The sequence below is a fragment of the Podarcis gaigeae genome (assembly GCF_964106915.1).
Source record: "Podarcis gaigeae genome assembly, chromosome: 9".
NCBI lineage: Eukaryota > Metazoa > Chordata > Lepidosauria > Squamata > Lacertidae > Podarcis > Podarcis gaigeae.
In genome coordinates, this window is record NC_139685.1 from 31,324,589 (window position 1) to 31,345,373 (window position 20,785).

Below are 20,785 nucleotides of genomic sequence, written 5' to 3' on the forward strand. Positions count from 1 at the left end.
AGAACAGAAAGCTCCTACACTGTCTTTGAATGATTATCAGTAGCCTATATTATGTCCTCCTAAAATTTTACATCAGAAATGACAGTATAGAAATTAAAAAGCAAGGTTATGTTGTCTCAGATGACTTGAATTATGATACAATTAATATGAAATAGAATAATTTTATTTAGTTCCCCCATTCCAGATCCTGAAAGCAAAACATAATGAGAGGTCACTACTATTTCATTAATTTTTATGCAGAGGTTTCCCTTTACAATCAATAAACACTTAAAATCAATTATGTACCTCCTATCAATAATATTGTAGCAGCACGTATTTCACTGTAAATAATTACAATCTCTTTTTAAAATCATGGTCAATACTACATCTTCCTTTTGCAATTACTGAGCTAATTACAACATTAATATTTCTATTTTGCAAAGAAAATTCAGATCCTTTTAATCTAAAAGCTCATATCAACAATTCACATGAAAAGGGAATAGCCAACATTATATTTGTAAGCACATTAGCATTTCCCTACATACTTATAAACAATTCTATTTTGATAACCCAAAGGTGGGGGAGAATGCATTTATTCAATGCATTTTAAATTAAAAGACTGTATAATGAGAACAATATCCCTCCTTCTTTATCAGTTAATACTATTAAAACCATACCACTAAAGTTCTGGGGGGGAAATCTTTGTAAAAGGAATATGACAAGATAGGCCAAAGAAAGGTAGCTTTTAAAAATTCATTCAAATAATACCACAGTCACATATATGAAATAGTATCTTTTTAGAACAAGTTATAGCAAACAGAAACACTTACTGTTATTTTCTTGTAGCAGAATCTCTATTCACAATGCCAGCTTGAAGTTATTGCCTGTTAAAAAGTCACCAAAACACGAATACATTAATTTAAAATACAATAAACTCTGAATTGCACAGCTAATAAGAATATTTTCATCCCATAAATAAGAAATATAACAACCATAATATCCCCATTTTAGTTTCATTCCATGAATTAAGAACAACAAAAGCAGGGCCAACTGAAAATTATGTCTTAATACCAAGAGCGTCTTAGCAAGAGCTAAGAAATGCCACTTAGGGAATTCGGACAAATTCAGCTTAACATACAAACTCAAAAATGGAGAATATACACTTAACCCTCTCTACAATTTGAATTCAAAGCCATAAAAGTTCAATGTCATCTACAATAAGAAGCAGCCCAGTGTGTCTCCTCATTGTGAATGGCTCAGATGGCCTTCCAGTGTAAAAAATAAAGCAGTTACAAAATGAAACTAGCACAACAAAAATCAGAATCCCAAGGTTCAATAAAACCTGTACTAAGTATCAGTGCCCAGGAATGTCTTGTGAAGGGTGTGTGTGTGTGTGTCATTCTACAATGTAGAAGCCATCATTCATCAATGCGGAAGACTCTTCTTCAAGGGATCTTGGCTAGAGATATTGCCAACTAAACACAATATGACTAGAAGTGTCTTTTAGAATAGTCTAAGTCAGTGGTGGCCAAACTTGGCCCTCCAGCTGTTTGGAGACTACAGTTCCCATCATCCCTGACCACTGGTCCTGTTAGCTAGGGATGATGGGAGTTGTAGTCCAAAAACAGCTGGAGGGCCAAGTTTGGCCATCACTGGTCTAAGTTAACAACAATGCCTGAAACAGGGGGCTGGTGCAAATCACTCAGCATGACCACAATATCTGCAAAGCATTCCATTAAGCATCCTAACAGCTGCAGTTTGCACTAGCTGCATATAGAGCATGTTGCAATAATTTAATTTAGAAGTTAAAAATGAGTGGGTCACTATGCCCAAGCTGCCTCCATCCAGGACTGGGCATATCTGGCACACCAGCTGAAGGCAATGAAACGCCCTCCTAGATACCAAGGCCATCTGAATCTCCAGTGGCAAAGAGGGATCAAAATGCACTCTCAAGCTATGAACCTGCTATTTCAAGAGGAATGTAGTTCCTGCCAGAAAAGTAAGGCAACATTTTCCCCAAACTTGAAAATCAGTCCCTTATAGGGCAACTGATTAGTAGGACTAAGCTTCTGTCTTACTGGGACTAAGTTTATTGGCCATCATGGCCAATGCGACTTGGCTAGTTCTAATCAGTCACAATGGGCAAGGTTAATTGTACACATATGGTAGGCTGGATGTAGGAAGCACCATGTCCACATTCCCGGGTTACAATAGCTGTGGCCATCCTATTGTCACATTGTGGCCATTCACATTGTCACAGAAACAAGCTGCCCTGCAAAAGAACTGTTGGACAGCTACTCAAGGATGTGATGGAGCCAGCTCTCCTTTCACTGCCACACAATATACTGTAAATGATTTTTCACTCTACAAATGCCTAGTTGTCTTCACCACTAATTTTAGGACACTTGTGCTTTATCCATCATCCTGACTGTTTCAGTCACCAAAATTCCTCAGAATACCAAACGACCACTTTGGTGCCAGAGGGGTTGCTCAGGATCGATTGTGTTGATGGCATGACACATCTCACCATCCACAAGTTTCCCCATTCTTTCTCTCCCCTTCTGCAACAAATCAGGAAAAATCAATTCCCTGTAGAGCAGCGGCGTAGCGTGGGTTATCAGCACCCGGGGCAAGGCAAGTAATTTGCGCCCCCTAACCCGGGGCAAGGCAAGTAATTTGCGCCCCCTAACCTGGGGCAAGGCAAGTACAGTAATTTACTCTCCCAAGCAGCAGCAGCGAGCCTTCTCTTTCCCCCGCGCTCTCCCGGAGCTGCCTCTTTTCTTTCCTTTTTTCCCTTTCTCCAAGGCTTTTCGCTTTCTCTCCTTAATTGATTCCCCCTCCACACCGCGGCGTTTCCTGGCTGCTTCCCCCCCTTTCCCCTCTCTCTCCTCCTCGCTCTGCTTGCCTTGCCCTGCCCTGCCTGAGGGCGCCCTGAGGAGACTCCGCTCTCCTTTCTGACCAGGCGAGGTGGAAAAAAGGGGGGAAAGTCTCTTCCCGCCCCCTCGCCAGACTCCCGGCTCCGCTCGGCTCGGCTCACTACCCAGGCGGCCAGTGGAGAGAGAGCAGCAATTACCATAAAGTTCCTCTCCCTCCGCTTCGCCAAGCTGTCAAAGCCCGGCAGCAGCGGCAACGGCAGCAGCAGGCGCAGCCAGACCCCCGCCCGCCCGCCCGGCTTCCTCTCCTTTTTTTGCCCGCGGCAGAAGGCTTTGCTCTCCCCCTTCTGCGACCTCCTCACCAAGCCGAGCGAGCGCGGGCTCCCTAACCCGTGGATTTTAGTAGGGGCAGAGAGCTGCTAGTGCGAGTGCGCCCCCCGCCCAAGTTGCGCCCGGTGCGGCCGGCACCCCTGGCACCCCCCACGCTACGCCACTGCTGTAGAGGTCAAACTCCTTGTCAAACCCTTGCTGTGAAAGATATTGTCTTGACTCAGTTTAATCCTTGCCTTTGCTCCCCAAACTCACTTTGTTTCCACAAGATGTTTCTCCCCTGCTTTTTCCACATTTCCAATCAGTATTTGCATATCCAGCCACCCATAGTTTCTCCCTGACGGATAAACTATGGCATAAGGAGTGCCCAGGACATTTGTCTGCACTACCATGATGATAACAATTTGATATGAGAATATCACTGTGACATCACTATGGGTCTGGACCCCATGCTGGTAAAAGGCAGCTCAAGGCAAGCTTGGGAAGCTAAATATATTAAGGGAAGTTTAAGAATAAGGGATTTCCCTTAAACCGTAACATGTAGTTACAGGGAAATGAAACATAGCCAGCCAGTACATTCCCAACCTTTTATTTAGTAGCAATAACTGTTTTTCCATAACTACCACCACAATATAATTGTAGAGTTCTGGATCTCCCAAAAATAACATAAACTATAGAGAAGAACTATTCATGGACATTTAGCTGCACAATGGGACTTCCTCCCCAGGTGCCCATACACCCTGTCCCCAGTTTGGCTGTAGATGGTTGGGGGATCCCCAGAACTGATTTGGGCAGGTTTGGGGGGAATATGAGTAGCAATTTAGGTTGGCTCTTTTGTACAATGTGGATGCAAATGTTGCTCCTCTTGACAGAACTTATATTAATTAAAGTTATTCATTAAGAAAAGCAGCAGGCAGAAATGTAATTAAAATGGCAAAGTACAATATGCTTTTATGCACTGGTTGGCATGGACGGTTGTGTGAAGAATTCCAGTTTTGTCGTTAAACACCTTGGTCAAAAATAATGCAATTTCTTTTCCTTATTCACAGCAGCACTGGCTCCAACATGTGTAAACCAGCTCCTTTATTGCTGTGTGATGTGATGTCTTATATACTGAACAAGTCTGTTTATTTTTCTCATATGAGAAACAGCTGAGAAATTTTTACTTATTACCTGCCCCTTTTTTATTTCGCTCTATCTGGAGAGCAAATGTTCAGCTGTAAGAAAGGTCTTCATGTTACTGGCATCAGCCTACTCTCCTCCACCCCATAAGGAATCCCTCCCACTCTGACACAAGCACACAAGAGGCTTGTTGTTAAGGGTTAATTTCATGCTAAAACTCCTTCTGTGATAGGCCCATGCTCAATCAATGCTAAGCAAGGATTCAGAATCTTCCCTAGCACAGAGGATTCTTTAAAAAGATGTCCTCAAGTATTTGGGGGTTCCATTAAAAATAAAACAAATAATCTTAGCTGAGTTATATCAGGTGGTGGCATGTTATTGAAATACATTTACATGGAGGTTAGGAGGACAGCAGCACTGCACTCAGGGCATCAGGATCTCCATGCCCTTTCCCCATATTGTACTAAGCTGACTTTAGGACATGCATACATGTTCTAAATATCATTTGCTTAAGGCCATCCAACAAAAACAAAGATAGTTCTGGTCAAATGGTTTGCATGTTTTTCCATCAGCCCATCTGACTCCTCTGAGGCTATGTGAATGAGAATGAATGAGAAGCGGTGATACAATGAAAACTTATAATTACATGATTTGCAATACAGATTTTCCTATCTTACAATGCTTAGATGCGGCCTGAATCAAATGTTACTTTTCTCAAAAGTTAGCCAACAGAAAATGGAAAACAAGATTCTGCATATGCATAGGTAATACTTTTTCATTTTAACTGATGTTTAGTTCAAGGCTTGCCATTAACTTGTACTCATACAAAGTATATGTCCTCGAGAGTTTTTCAAAGCTTCAGAGACTGACTTTTATGCAGAAAAGATACTCTGTAGCCCCTAAATTTGTTCAACAGCTTTTAAAATCCGCAACCACCCACTATGAGCAATGTAAAGATACAATCACATCAACATTCTTTCTTAATAATATTATTAAACAATTTATTTGAAATGTTTTGTCGTATTTTTTACCAATCTCCAATCAAAGGGACCTAGTCAATGACAAATAATGCATTCTGGCCATGGAGATAATGTCAATGTTTCATGATATTTATACAAAAGATATGCAAGTCATATTTTGAGTGTGTAGGTGGAAACTAAAAAAAAATAACCCCAAACATTTACAATTGACAAAAATAATCTAGAAACTAATAGATCTTCTAAACAGCCTTCAGTTCACAGTAGTCCATCAACACAAAGCCTGTCAAAGAGTTTATTGGAACCTAAAGATTACATTTTCCAGAAATCACTACTTTAGATTGTACTCAATACAGGACAATGAATTATGAAATCACAAAGTGACAGATTAAATATCCAGCTTTAGGACACGCTGTCTGATCCAGTCAAATGAAATATATTCTTACTTCTGTTTTGCTGATACCAAAGACATATGGATGGTATTTCTATTCACACAAATTATAGCTATGGTGACACTGCAGTGTATGTGGATATAAGTGTCTCCTTTCACATTTCTTGGACTTGTAAATTTCTGTTATCTATGATAGTTCCGTTTTTTTTCTTTTTACCAAGTCAGGCTTGATTGGAAAATGAAGGTATATTGATTCAGAATGGGGAAGGCTACTCTGTAAGCTTGTAGCAGGAAAAGATAATTACAGGTAGACAGACAGCTAGATAGATACAAACATATAGATACACACACCATTATACCCTCCTGAATGGCATCTAGTGTGCTGATGACCCTTAAAATTAAGAGAGCACTGCACTCAGCACAATTCATGTTATGCCTATCCTCTAACATTTGGTGCATGTATGTTGTGCAGTTTTACTTCACAATGCTTATCATACACCCACTAATCATAGTTACTACTAATGTGTAACTACAGCACATTTTCCTTATCCCATATGCCCACATGCACTGGATTTTCTAGGCAAATATGAACATTCAGTTTTAATGCCTATGGCAACATTAGCAACTATGTTTGATCAAGAGGGAAAAGCTTGGAATGCCTGAGCCCTGGCCTAGAAATGGTGCCTATACATTTAAATGCCATGAGGCACTTAAAGAGGGTAGAACTGTTACACTCCATCTTTATTGATAGTAATAACCCTTATTGTGGTCTTCCTCTTTTCCCCCAACCCTACCAGACTCAGTTACTCAATAATCTCTTGCTCCTGATCAGTACAGTGCAGTGGTACCTCGGGTTACAGATGTTTCAGGTTACAGACACTTCAGGTAACAGACTCTGCTAACCCAGAAATAGTACCTAGGGTTAAGAACTTTGCTTCAGGATGAGAACAGAAATCGTCAGGTGGCAATGGAAGGCCCCATTAGATAAAGTGGTACCTCAGGTTAAGAACAGTTTCAGGTTAAGAACAGATCTCCAGAATGAATTAAGTTCTTAACCCGAGGTACCACTGTATATGAAGCTGGTGCAGAATCAGGCTACCAGGCTGTGGGGCAACTAAATTGGGTCATGTGACACTGATCCTTAAAGAACCAAATCTGGCTGCCTATGAACTGATGCCCCAACCGAAGATTTTGGTACTGATATACAAAGCTCTAAATTGCACAGGACGCACATTAAACAACCATGAACATTCCTGTACTCTGAAATCAGCAGCGAAGGCACTACAGTGGTACCTTGGTTTAAGAACTGTTGTTTACGAACTATTCAGTTACAAACTCTGCAAAATTGGAAGTAGTGTCCCAGTTTGTGAACTTTACCTCGGTCTAAGAATGGAAGCCGAACGGTGGAAGGGCACCGGCAGCAGGAGGCCTCATTAGGGAAAGATCGTCTCGGTTTAAGAAAGGTTTCAGTTTCAGAACCGACTTCCAGAACGGATTAAGTTTGTAAACCGAGGTACCACTGTACTCATTGGGCATGACCCACAGTAAAGCGTGCAAATGGTTGTTTATGTTGTGCATTGGCCTGGGCTCCTTCAGGATAAAGAGTCTTATTTATAGCAAACAAACAAATTGGATGTCATCACAAGCTCAAAACCAAAACTAGGTACTGTACAGATGCAGCTTCATTTACTCACATCCACCCCTTGGCCTCTTCTCATGTTTTGCTTCCAGAGCTGCTAACTAAAGTTGCCTGCCACAATCGGAAACATGAGTTTCAGAATCTTGTGATGCAAGAATTAGAGAAGAGCATGAGATTCCCAGACACTTTCTCACTAAATCTTATCCATGGAAGAACTATCAGTTTTGCTATCCCTCACTCTGGACAAGACAGTATAGAAGTGATGCTTACTACTGATCGTGTTAAAAATAAGACATTGCAGTTTGGCTAGGTAAAGATGCACTGATTCACATTATAACTCAATTATAGGAGAGAGATTTATAATATTATTTTTACACATATCACCAGGGAATTGTCACTGGCAACATGTAATGAAGGACCGTGTCATGTTGTAACCAAAAACCAGGGCCCTCAGGGTGTACTGTTATTGCTTTAATAGATAGCTAATGGCTCAGTAGCATTGCTTTTTGGCACCTGCCCCATAAAGTTCCACTTAATATATTATTCATTTCAAAGAAGTTCAGCCCTGTACACACAGTAATCAGTTGTAGTTCTTTCAGAAAAGCAAGGGAGCACGTATAAATTCTGGCCAGACACTTTATTGCTTGATCATGCCCAATGCTGATTGATGGGGAAAATGCATTATTGAGCTTCTAATAATAGCGCCTCAATGTAAGGTGGTTTTTAAAAAAACCACATTGATGCTTATCTTAGATTGGGTTTTTCTCTCCTACTGGAACAACCCATACCTAATATAAAAACTTTCTTGAAATGCTCAGGAGAATTTTTTTCAGGGGACACACAGGGCAGGAGGGAAGAAATCTGTTTTGCTGAGCAGCCTTCTGTTCATGCAAAGGGTGGGTCAAAGCCATGGAAACTACCACTAGATTTTGTTTATATAATATGGTTGGCAAATGGTAACAGCTGGGCCAGATTGCTGAATCTTAGGTCTGTTGGGGTATATATATGCAGTGCTATTTTTCTAGAAAAAGAGGTGCCAGAGCTCATTGTGAATGCCTCCCTTGTTCTCTTATAATAGCAATGGTTCTAGTGAGTTCTGGCTGAAAAAAGCAGTGTATATATGCTAATTCTTGGTTCACATTTAATTCGCAACACAATTCCCTTTACCTCCAAGACCACCAGTTTCTGAGCTTATCAAAGTGAAAGTGACTCTCCTAAACTGTCTGATATTAGAATTCAAAACCACACATGAGCAAAATCTCTCTATGCAACTTCCCAATACAAGAAAGGGATCTATGTGCAGAAGCAGTTTATTTCCACTCAAATAGCCGATATGCAAACACATGTGAGGATCTGGGTGCATATCTCCCTCTACCTGGTGATGCATATCTTGGCGTTACTGAACTTTATGTAGCTGCCAATAGGAATGCACATTTACCACCCAATTGTTATATGAGAGTTGGGACAGGGCCTGTTTTTTCATGGACGTTTGAAATGAAGTTTACACTGAGCAATTGCTGGTAGAAGCAACAAACTTGGATCATAAAATGATGCCATAGTCTTAATTCTTGCTGTGTTTACACATGAAAAGAGAAAGAGAGAGAGAGAGAGATTCACAAGCAAACCTCTCCCAATGTGAGACACTAACAGTTTTAGCAAGTATCACATCCAGTAGCTTCTTTATGTTGCTGTAAAATGCTCAATCTTTCCCCCACTTATAGATCTGGCAGCCAGTAATGAAGAAGGAAGGTCAGATCTACAGCAATTCCATTTCTGCTGATCTTTAGTACTTTCAAGGTGACAAATTCACTTCCTATTACTGAACCTGTAGAAAGTGGTGTGCATGGTATAGTTTTTTTTAAACCCTAAAGCTTGAATGAATGAATGAATGAATGAATGAATGAATGAATGAATCTTTATTTGTGTCAGCCATCGGCCATAGCAATAAAACAACAATATGATATACAAAGAATACCAATAAAAAGTCAATTATATAAAAAACATTTTAGGGTTTTGAATCAATAGTCCTGATGCTTTATGGAACCTCACAAATATAGATGCTTCTTTGTGGGGTGGTGGCGTAATTTTTTTTGGTGGGGTAGGGAATAAACAAACAATAAAACCTGCCCAGAGGTATGGAAGTCTATATGATTAATGTAGCATAATTTGTGAAACAATAGACTAATCCAAATATTGCACATTTGCAACTGCTGCAATATATATCTTACTTTAAACTGAATCTGTGGAAAGCATATTTGACTTCAGTTACCTTACATTAAAATATTTACTCAGTAATCGCTACTATCACACTTTTGTAAAGGCATGGTGTTGCCTTAAAAAGGGGTGGGAACCTTTTTGGCCCAATAAACACAGAGTAACTGTAGTAACACAGAAGCCTGGTTAAGCGGCCGTGGCGGGGGGGAGGGTAACGCAAAGGAAACTACAGTTTTCACTTTTTAATAAACTACAATTCCAAATGAGGAAATTCCTCTTTTACTTTAGAATGATAACTTCCAGTTAAATCTATTTGGGTTTGATTCTGGTTTGTCTTAACTAAGTTTGATAAGTACAAACAATAGTTTCCAGGTTCGTACATAATGGATATACAGTCATATCTCGGGATAAATACGCTTCAGGTTGCGTGCTTCTGGGTGGCAATCCACGGCGCGTTACTTCCGGGTTTCACTGCTCGCGCATGCGCAGACGGTCAAAATGACGTCACACACATGCGCAGAAGTGGTGAAACGTGGCCCGCGCACGCACAGGCGCATCTTACGTTCTGTTCGGGATGTGAATGGGGCTCCAGAACGGATCCCGTTCGCATCCTGAGGTACCAGGATGAAAGAGTATGTTTTGACTTCTTTACTTGTGTGTGCAAGGGGAGGGAGATGACATAGTCTGAAGCTTTGTGCACTTCATTCCTGGTGGAGAATCATGGTGATCACTTGCACTGGACAAAATGAATAGAAAAACGAGGAATGGCATTTTAAAAACATAGAACAAAACATTGGAACAATGTTGTTACTTAAAGGTGTTTCATGGAGAAAAGCAAATTTGCTCCCTACCAGTCTTTTAGCTTCTCAGGAAATGAATCAATTTTTCTAGCACTCATAAAACTGGCATATGGCAAAAAAGAAGGTGCTATCTTGACTACTGCAGGAAATGTTGAGGCAATTACTGTAATGACTCATCGTAAAGATTACCCTTTTATGAAGTGTCTGGCTGCATATTGTCTGGCAAGACTTTTTTGTTGTTAAAAATAGCATCAGATCTGCCTTGTCCATCTTAAATGTTCTGATCTTGCATACTATAAAGTAGCTTCTATCTTATTTGACAACTAAAAAACTACACTGCAGCATAAAATCCAGTAGATCAGAAGTCTTGTGCTCAAAGCTCCCTTAGGCGAGTGTTGAAAACCACAGATAGTATCCCTAAGGTTTCTGGAATGAAGCATGGTAGAAATTGCTTCATGTTGCTTAATTCAGAAACATTAACATAGCACAAGCAATGGACTCTAATAATTACAGCAAACACATACCTGTACTTTATACAGTATACAAATTGCTATCCTGTAAAATGCATAATTACACTGTTGCAAAGCAATTCATCAAAGAAGCTTAACTATCTTGTTATACACTTGAGAGCATTTCAAAATGCATTCCACAATAGCCGCTTACCTGGAGCTCCGGGGAAGCAGCGATTTTCTGCCTGATGCAGCTAAGGCTTAGATGTTGCGCCCATCCATTGGGGGATAGCAAAGCCCTCCCCTTCTGGCTGAGCGGTTTTGGTGCAAAAGGTCCTTTCAAATGGGCCACTCAGAGGGAGGGCTGGGCTTGTGACAGTAGCCTGGCTTCAACCAGGTGCACATACTTATTACAAATTCAAGCTGTGACCCAGCTCTTCTGCTCAATTCACCATTAGGTTCTCTACCCACACCTTGTTTGTGTGGTTAGTGTGAGGACCTTGATATGGAATACACTGTCATTGTTTTTGGGGCCAGGGAGAATTCCCCCCCCCCCCAGCAAATAATATGGCCTGTCTGAACGTTTTCTTTGCTTGCCTCATAGCAAAAGTCACAACTTTGGTGGATAAGACATTGGGTTGGATCATTAGCTTATCAGGTACCCTCCTAAAGTGGTCCAGGAATCATGTTGTTAACGAACACCAAGGAGGCTAAGGAAATGCTGAATGTAGTATAGGTCTAACAGAAGAAATAAAAGGATTAAATCAAGAAAAGGGATGTTTCAATATAAAGAATAAAACCCTTAGCAATTAGGTATATTAGATTGTGAACAAGTATTCCCAACAGAGGGCTAGGCTCCTTGCTGAGTCATCTGAAACTATTTCAATGTCTAGATCAACGTCTAGAAAGCACACAGTTGAAAATGAAGCTATATTACATGGACGTTTATAATAACCTGCAAGTCAATTTTTCTTTTCCATTTTCTAATGTGCTTTGAAAATATGCCTACTAGTCCTGAAAACATTTTTCACAGTGTATTATTGAATGCTTAACAATTGTTATGAAAACAAAATGAGATATGACGATAATAAATAGAATTTCTGGGGCTACTGTGCTACGTGAAAGGCATTTGCAATACAAGAACATTTTATTTGCACATGAAGTTTCCTTTCACTATATAAACCAGTTAAGCACCTATGCTCAATCCTTTTGGCCAATTAGGACTTGAATGTGTAAAAGTCTTTGAGGATCTAGACAGACCCATTAATGAGCTGAATATGCAATAAATAATATTTACATACCAAGTTGTGAATAAATTAATGACTTTCTAATGAAAATTTGTGGAGGTGTTGGAGGTCTTTAAATAAAGTGGTTTTCAGTTTTGAACACACACACAAATATATATGCACACATACAGACACACCACATGAACAACTATATTTGGCTTTAATTAAAATCTTATCAGATTAGGAGCCTATCATCATACAAAGCCTTTGTCCATGTCCATGTTCACACAACTTCATTGTGTCTACAGAGCTAGAGAAAGTGATGGGTGGTTTTTTTTAGTAATTCAAGTAACACACAAAGAAAGCATTTCATTATTAGTTAAAATACACACACACACACACACACACACACAAATCCTGAAAGTATTTCTGAAATAAAATACTACATTCATTCATTCATTCATTCATTCAATCAATCAATCAATCAATCAAATAAATCAGTTGATTCTGGTAAAATATTTGTAATTTAAATAGCCACCTGTAGCTTTACATAGCATAAGTAAGTTGTGTTTAATAATAGTAGTAGTAGTAGTAGTAGTAGTAGTAATAATAATAATAATAATAATAATAATAATAATAATAATATATTTATATGCCACACATCTGACTGGGTTTCCCCAGCCACTCTGGGTGGCTTCCAACAAATTAAAACAAATTTTAAGGACTAAGACTGTAATGAAGAATTTTCCATCTTTATCAGGAGACAGACCATATGCAGTGATCATTCATTGAATGCATGTATGTGCACAGGAGGCTGAACTAACCAGCTGCCCCTGTATAGTTATCCTAGTATGTTAGACAAGTGACATGTGAGTTGTTTGGAGACCTTGATTTTTATGCACAATTACTTAGGAGGAAATCTCACAGGATTTTTGAGTAAACATGCAAGGAACCAGTCTGTAATCTCTTCTGTGATTCAGCTATAATGCTGAAATTATAATATTTTAGATATGAAATGGAAAGTTCAGTTCACCTAAGCTTTTCATTTTGATATCAAATTATTTGTTTCACAGTACTGCTTATTTCTCCAGACACAAGTATCATGCAATTACTTAGTATCAATTATCAGAGGTTGCCTTTTGATGTCTAACTGACCACAAAATAGTTTAAAAACAAACAAAAACTTCTTATATTCAAAATACCAGAGAATGTACACACATTACAAAATTTTAGTGATCAAAATCAGCTTAAGGAAGTGTGAGGGGAAACATATTAACTTGTCTGTTTTTGTTAATTGTTGCTATCATGTATTCTAAAAATCAAACTGTATGAATTAAGTCAAGCCAACAGTAGGTTGTAAACCCAAGGTGCCTAAGGTGCCATGTTCCCCTAACTCCCATTAATATCTTCTGCACCTTCCGGCATTTTTATGCTATTGCAATCCCTCCAGCTGTGCTATTCTGCATCTTGGAGTGCTGTTTGTGGTCAGCTGAGAGGGAAGTGAAATGTGGCAATACCAGGCATGTGCCCATACAGTATGTCTGCATCAAGGCATGGTCAAGGGGATTTGGAGTCTCTGGTAGAGGCTGTTTTCGCCACTTAGGACCCACATAGCCCACCCTCAGTTTCTCCAGCGCAGGACTGCCAGAAGCATTTGGAAGGCATGGGGTGGGAGTGGGGAATCCTGGCACATGTACTATGCTTTCTTCTGTTTCTTTATGCCGGATGGGATGGGAATATTAGACATTTTTACATCTGCTGATCTAAATTACAGACTTAAGGTGAATCCATGAGACCTTGTGTTTTATACAGTGACAACCTGGCCTTTTGAAATGTCCACCATTTATTTGGCTATCACAAATTGCTCTGTTTCTTGACTCACATATCATTCCTGACAACATGAAAAGAAATCTGAGTATGCGTTTCATATGGCAATTTGCCTTGTTGCCAACCTGCCATTCATTAGCCCTTGTGTTCCTGTTGCTGCGCCCCCACAGATTCTGACAGCAGGAACAAGCCCTACTTGCTAGATACTGAGAATGCTGCAACCCTCCCTCTTTCCTCCACCTCCTTCTCCAATAGCCCAATTTGTCACTATAGCAATAATATAATGAAGCTAGCTTTCAGGCAAGGCCATACCCTGCAGTTCCCAGTGTTGTAAAATTCCATTTGAACTCCACAGGAGTTTTGTCTTACTAAGCACACCAGGATTAGTCCCTGATTTATAAAGCACTGGATGCCACATCTTCTAGGCACTGTTTCTTAAAAATTAATAGCAGATTATATAAAACTATCCACAATGAATAATGTTAAAGAGACGTACTGCTAACACCAGTGATATATTAGTAACCCTGGGGTGGGAGGCAGCAGGAACATTTGAATTTTTTTTCTCTTCCTTTTGTGATTAACCTCGGTAGGGAATTTTCTTTCCGTGCCCGCCCCCCCCCCACATTACTATTTCATAGACACTTCCTAAGTTAACAAGACGGCTGCTACACTGAGATCTCCGTAGGTTTGTTCTTAAAAGCACAGTAAAACCTAATTTAATCACAGCTTCAAAATATCATACAATAAAACTAATTTAATTACACTTACCAATGGCCAGTAGCCTCATTAAAATGTTAATGAGGCATCTAATTATTAAATTGCTTAATGATTGCTAATAGGACTAAATGACAAAATAAAACTTAACTACAAATTAAAAATGCCCTGAGCAGTAGTCGGATCTTACTGCTTTCCCCCAGCCCTTGCTATTAAGGAAACAAGGTAAAATAAAGCCACAGAGACCACAAAAGCTGGAAAGAAAACAGAGAACCAAACATCTATTGCTGTAATCCTAGGCACAAATAAAATTAATAAAACCCGTCAGTTCTATGGGCATATGTTTATGTATCTAGGATTTCCATCACTTGCATGCTGCCCCATAACACAACATTCTATGGGTGTTGTACAATTTATTAAGAAACTAAGTATAAAATAAAGCATAAAAAGACAACACCAAAACTGAAAAATACCACAAAAGCAGATTAAAAGTGCATTGTAGCTAGATGTAGGGTCACCTCCTGACAGAATCTTTCCCACATGCAACAGGGGAGAGGCACATGTCAGAACCTGCTTCCAGTCATAGATCCCACATATTACCCTGAAATATTGGATAAGTAAAAGTGGTGCAGAGCAATGGCTAATCTTTGTGGTTTTACAGTGGTACCTCAGGTTAAGTACTTAATTCATTCGGGAGGTCTGTTCTTAGCCTGAAACTGCTCTTAACCTGAAGCACCACTTTAGCTAATGGGGCCTCCTGCTGCTGCCACGCTGCCAAAACACGATTTCTGTTCTCATCCAGAAGCAAAGTTCTTAACCTGAAGTACTTTTTCTGGGTTAGCAGTCTGTAACCTGAAGCGTATGTAACCTGAAGCGTATGTAACCTGAAGCGTATGTAACCTGAAGCGTATGTAACCTGAGGTACCACTGTATATCCTTCAAACACAGTTAAACCCAGCTAGATGGGCAGGGTATAAATAATAAAATGATGATGATGATGATGATGATGATGATGATGATGAATTCTGCTTACAGGAATCACTGGCATGAAGCAATGGGCAACGTCCATGGCTCAGTGGCAGAACATCTGCTTTGTGTGCAGAAGGTTCTAGGTTGAATTCCTGCCATCTTCAGGCTAGCTGGGAAAACTACTCCTATCTGAAACCCTGGAAAGCTTGGCCATGTATGTCCAACAGGTCAATCGTGATCTACTGGTCGATCGCTGGGTGTCTGTGGTCAAGCACAGCCAATTGCAAGATTCTGCCCCCCCCCAAGAAAGCTCAACAACTTTGGTCAATCCAATGGGTAGATCACTGCCAGTTTTTTTTTTATAGTAGGAGTAGATTGCAGTCTCTTGGGAGTTGGCCACCCCTGGTGCTGACCCCCAGGGGTCAGCAAAATTTTTCAGCAGGGGGCTGGTCCACTGTCCCTCAGACCTTGGGGGGGGGGTTGAACTATATTTTGGGAAAACATGAATGAATTCCTATGCCCCACAAATAACCTAGAGATGGATTTTAAAGAAAAGCACACATTCTGCTCATGTAAAAACACCAGGCAGGCCCCACAAATAACCCAGAGATGCATTTTAAATAAAAGGACACATTCTACTCATGTAAAAACACGCTGATTCCTGGACCATCCAAGGGCCAGATTTAGAAGGCGATTGGGCCAGATCCAGCCCCCAGGCCTTAGTTTGCCTACCCATGGTGTAGACAACACAAAGGTAAATAGATCAATGCTCTGACTCAATATAAGGAAGCTTTCGGTGTTCTTATGTAACACAGTACAAGTGATTATGTAACACAGTACAGTACATTAACTAGCAAAAGTAACTCAAAGAGTTGAGCAACATAGTACAAAGGTGAAGACAGGGATTATAATGCATGATGAAAATGGTTTGCACAGAGATTTCCTTCCTTCTGAACAAATGCTTTGGAATTCAGCAACTATGTGCTCAAATTCTCAGTATACTTTTATTACACTTAGGAGTTGCTCTATGATACCAGTTATGAAGACTGGCCAGTATAAGCAGCTTTAATTTGGAATGGTAAAAGTGAAGCATAGATCAATGAGAATAGAATGTCAGCATGCATCTTCTCACTGGAAGGGAAGGGAAGTTAAAGCAAAGAGTACAAAGGATGTCTTGTCAATTAAAACCTGCTTCGGTATGAAGATAACTGCTCGCAGACACCAAGAGATTATGGATAGGGGTGCTGGATCAAAGTTTACAGAATTTGGGATGCTGCAGAGATCTGATAATATTACTTCTTTTGTTTTTCTGTTACTAAAATGCCTTATTGCACCATATTTTCTTTGAAGCATATGAAACACTGATTGAGATGCCATTACATTAAAAAAAGAGAAAATTATTTTTTTCACTTTCGGACTGCATAACAGAAGGAACAATTTCAAAATTCTGATATTCTACCTACAATAAGACTTCATGAAATATTAAGTACCAGCAGGTGAAGTTTTTGCTACTATGAATAATATGGTTCTTCAATCGTGAGAAATCCATGTACAACAAGAAATTAGTTGATAGGCACTAAATGAAATCTGGTCTTTGAACAATACTAAAAGAGGCAATTGGGGGGGGAATATTTCAACTTGTATTTGATTCTTTGACAGAAACATTTTGAGAATGGCTCCAGATACCAACAAAGAACCACAACTTTGTGGCCCAGCTAAAGGTCCAGTATTTGGATAGTACAGAAGTTACATGAAAACATTCAGTATTAACTTATAGGCTGGATCTAAACACATCAAAGAAGTGTTTCAGGAAAATGTGTTGTAAATTTTATATGAGAAATCACGTTGGCAAAAATGGAACTCCACAGCGCCCTCTGGTGTCACCATGTTATAATGCATACACAACACATATAAAACACTTTCTTTACCAGTCTAGCTGTATCCCTAGTATCAATAAAAATGAATAAAAATCAATAAAAATGGCTTCCACTACAGATTTCAGCTTGCATATAGCAGCTGCTTCAAATGTGAATAATTTTCTTAATTGGTATAACTTCTATAAGCAAACAGCATATAAGTTGTCATATATAACAAATTATATACATCTATTTTGCTGTGTGTACACAGAGTCTATATACAATAGGAAGCTGTATCCACATATAGCATTACAGGAGTACCTACATGTAGCAAAATAACCATATCAAAATTATCATGAGCAACGATCACATTTGTAATTTTCTTATTATTATTACTTGGAAGTACATTCACCACTTTCAAACAGGCCTCCATTCTATCCTTCTTATCAAAATACAGTGGTACCTCAGGTTAGGTACTTAATTCTTTCCGGAGGTCCGTTCTTTACCTGAAACTGTTCTTAACCTGAAGCACCACTTTAGCTAATGGGGCCTCCTGCTGCTGCCGCACTGCCGGAGCATGATTTCTGTTCTCATCCTGAAGCAAAGTTCTTAACCTGAGGTACTATTTCTGGGTTAGCGGAGTGTGTAACCTGAAGCATATGCAACCTGAAGCCTATGTAACCCGAGGTACCACTGTATGCCATTTTTTAATCCATAGGTGTGGAGGGGGAAATGTCCCTGCGTTATCTCCACTTGTTTCCCTAGGTATTATAAGTCAGATGTTACTGAAGAATGTCCTGTTTGTTTGACATTTAGAGCACATTTTATGGGGGAAAGCATAGTAACCACAGTGGGAATGTGAGCAATTATTATTTCAATAGTTTTCTCTGCAGGTGGAAGTTGTATAAGACCTACTAAAATTCCAGCAGTCTCTCAAGGACTGTGAGAGAGTGTGGGGATGAAGTGCAAATCAGAAGAGCTTGAAATATGACCCTCCCAACTGCAAATGCCTCACCGAAACACCAGGCAAGGCAAGCCCCAAATTTGGACCTGGTATTGTATTGTCTCGTATTGGGAATGGCCAACACTTCTTTGAGCCAGCCTTCCTTTTCCCCCTACTGCAAGCTTTCTAGGAGGGAGGAAGAGTTCAGATGACACAGCAATAACTGTTTTTCTTCTTCTAGTTAACTTTTAACAACTACAAAAAAATTCCTTCCAGTAGCACCTTAAAGACCAACTAAGTTAGTTCTTGGTATGAGCTTTCGTGTGCATGCACACGAAAGCTCATACCAAGAACTAACTTAGTTGGTCTTTAAGGTGCTACTGGAAGGGATTTTTTTTGTTTTGACTATGGCAGACCAACATGGCTACCTATCTGTAATTTTAACAACTAGAATGTCCAAGACCTGTGTCCCAGATTAAAGGATTCCTATGAAACATAGTTCTCTAGAACTTGCAGAATTCTAGACACTGGAAAGAGGGATAAAGAGAATAGGTGATAGAAGAAGGAGGAAGAGAGGAAGAGTCCTTGCTGCTTTTTACTCTCTGATATGCATACTAGTAAGAGAAGTGGCAGAAGGGTCTATAAGAATTCATGAAGTAGTCAGGTGACTGCTTGAAAATCCTTGGAAATGCCTAAAATTCCTGCCCACTCCCCACACAAGGAAATAATCCACTTGTAAAAAGCAAGTAGAAATTAACACAAGCCAGGGTGAATTCACCTATCACTAACAGAATAAAGTAGATAAGATGAGAATGGTTTAAGTCTTATTTGGGTCATTCTAAAAATAATTCAGGTTGTTCAAAGGTGTTAAAGCCTGTGTTACAGGGCTGCCTTTCCTTTCTTCCTTATAACAGGGTGATAAAAACTTCAAAGTGCTAAAAGGTGTATGTGAAGTAAGTGCCTAATTACAAAGAAGAAACTCTTCTAATAAGGCTCTCCAACTGTTAGAAACTTAACAGCTATGAACTCTGACATATGTTAGTAAAATTCAGGACCTCTTAGCAACAGGTTTCTTGTTTAACAGCAGCATGATACAACAATATCCTCTAAGGTTTTCCATCACCAAATGATTTATCATGATTGTGAATGGATTTTTACTTTTTACTTCGTGCAAGTGGTAATTTAACTGCTTCTGCTGATTTCTGTTTTGTTCTGAATCCTTACCATTCACTGTAATTTTCACTACTAAAGCCAAACTGTCTAACTGGGATCTGGGACTCGATTAGTATTTGCAACACCCCTGCTCAAGATAGTAATGTGATTATGAAAATACAAACATCTACGTCTGTCAGAATACAGGAAATAATAACTGTAGTTCCCCCCATGAGCAAATGTGTGTAGTCAAAGTATAATGGAGATAATCCTGAATACATACATACATCCAGTTATTCATAAGAGCATATAGTATTAACACAGCAGAGGGTTGGCTGTCTTCATGGGGATATTCTTTGCTCTCCCTTGCTCTTCTAAAGTTCTATTTAGCAAGGATAAAGTACTGGGAAGGGGAAAACACATTGACTTCCTCTTTAAGCCACCGAGGGGAGAACTTTGCTCTTTTGGGTCTTGAATTTAGTTAGGTAAAGGTAAAGGTACCCCTGACCATTAGGTCCAGTCATGGACGACTCTGGGGTTGCGGCGCTCATCTCGCTCTATAGGCTGAGGGAGGCGGAATACAGCTTCCAGGTCATGTGGCCAGCATGACTAAGCTGCTTCTGGCGAACCAGAGCAGTGCACGGAAATGCTGTTTTCCTTCCTGCCGGAGCAGTACCTATTTATCTACTTGCACTTTTTGCAGTGCTTTCGAACTGCTAGGTTGGCAGAAGCTGGGACCAAACAATGGAAGCTTACCCAGTCGTGGGGATTCGAACCGCCAACCTTCTGATCGGCAAGCCCTAGGCTATGTGGTTTAGACCACAGCGCCACCCGCATCCCTTGAATTTAGTTACACCAGAGCTAAACCTTGTTCAGCAGCAAGTCTTCTGCTGCTGCTTTGCCTAAACCTAGCAGAAGGAAAACAAGCCTTTAAAATAGTGTTGTATGCTAGATTGCCAGGTCTTGTGATTGTGCCGAATAGGTTTAAGATCCAACCTAAGTCCGCCTTCTCTGATCCCACCCCTACAATGCCCCCACAAAACCCCTTTTCGAGGACTTCCAGCAGCCTCAGTTCAACCAGCTTTGGCTCAGTTGCTTGAGCTGGGATGAACAAATTACACCAGCGTGTTGTGGGCTGAGCTGGGTTTAGGGATTTAACATCACCTGAGTTGGGAATCAGGTCAATGAGCAGGAGATCCTCTGAATCCTAGGCACCATCTCATCAGATTTTGCCATAGGATTGCCCTCTTAATCATTCTGAAATACATTTAATGGGAATGGGAAATGAAACTGGGGAAAATTGTTAAACAATATATCTTCTATA

At 39.9% G+C, this 20,785-nt stretch overlaps 1 protein-coding gene across 24 annotated transcripts in view; it reads right to left on the reverse strand.

Moving 5' to 3' along the window:
* Positions 1-20,785, reverse strand: part of TENM3 (teneurin transmembrane protein 3) — a 1,240,854-nt gene that overhangs the window by 1,030,654 nt on the left and 189,415 nt on the right. For all 24 annotated transcript variants that reach the window (XM_083755214.1, XM_083755180.1, XM_083755191.1 and 21 more), the window contains exon 2: positions 810-863. The gene's annotated coding sequence lies outside the window, so the exon portion shown is untranslated. The remainder of the gene's footprint in view (positions 1-809; positions 864-20,785) is intronic.